Below are 947 nucleotides of genomic sequence, written 5' to 3'. Positions count from 1 at the left end.
TTTGATTCCCCCCCTCCCCCCCCCCCCCCCCCCTTTTTTTTTTTTACACTTAGGGACTCTAACCCTTATTACTTAGATACAGTCGTCACTGTAAATCCAGATTGTCCACGCTACAAACTCTGGTAAAAGCGGTTGACAGTGGGACCCTGTCAACAAGTTACTTAGGGACTCTAACCCGAACACAAAGACAGAATGTCTATTTTATTGTAATAAAACATCTAAAAGCAAAAAGGCAATCTTATCAAACGGGGGTCCGTGGTCTAATATGTGTCAGTTTAGAGGTACTTGATGTGAAAAAGTTTGAGAACCACTGTTTTAAACTATACCAAATTTATCCTTCACTGTTTTCTAAATGGAGGATTGAGAGTCATTAGACATCAATACATCCACGGCTCATTCATCTATTACATAGAGACATAAAGCTGTAACCAAAATTTGGGGGGTTGTGACTTGTTATCTCAGAGTTAATTGGTCTTACTTGCTACGATAGCAGCTAAGAAATGTATTCTACTACAAGTCTGACTGAGCTCTTATATCGTACTGTGCCTCACAGAAAATCATGCTTAGTGTGAAGGACATGTTCCCAAAGTAAAGAAATGTATATTAGTGGTGACATGTGTGACTCGCCATAAACCAACTTTGACAGAGAGCCCTCTAGTGGCCATGTCATCTCTTCAAACTCAGGTCAATGGTGACATGGTGATTCCTCTGTCTGAATACATATCCATGAATGTGGTAAGCTGTTTATATTTATGTGATTCTCTTGTTGATAGTGGCGGCGCAGTGGTTAGTACTGTCGCAGTGGTTAGCACTGTCGCCTCACAGCAAGAAGGTTGTGGTTTCAAACCCCGGTTGCCCCGGCCTTTCTGTGTGGAGTTTGCATGTTCTCCCCGTGTCCACGTGGGTTCTCTCCGGGTGCTCCGGCTTCCTCCCACCATCCAAAGACA

The sequence above is a fragment of the Micropterus dolomieu genome, linkage group LG23, assembly GCF_021292245.1.
Source record: "Micropterus dolomieu isolate WLL.071019.BEF.003 ecotype Adirondacks linkage group LG23, ASM2129224v1, whole genome shotgun sequence".
NCBI classification, from domain to species: domain Eukaryota; kingdom Metazoa; phylum Chordata; class Actinopteri; order Centrarchiformes; family Centrarchidae; genus Micropterus; species Micropterus dolomieu.
This window is presented reverse-complemented; position numbering follows the sequence as displayed.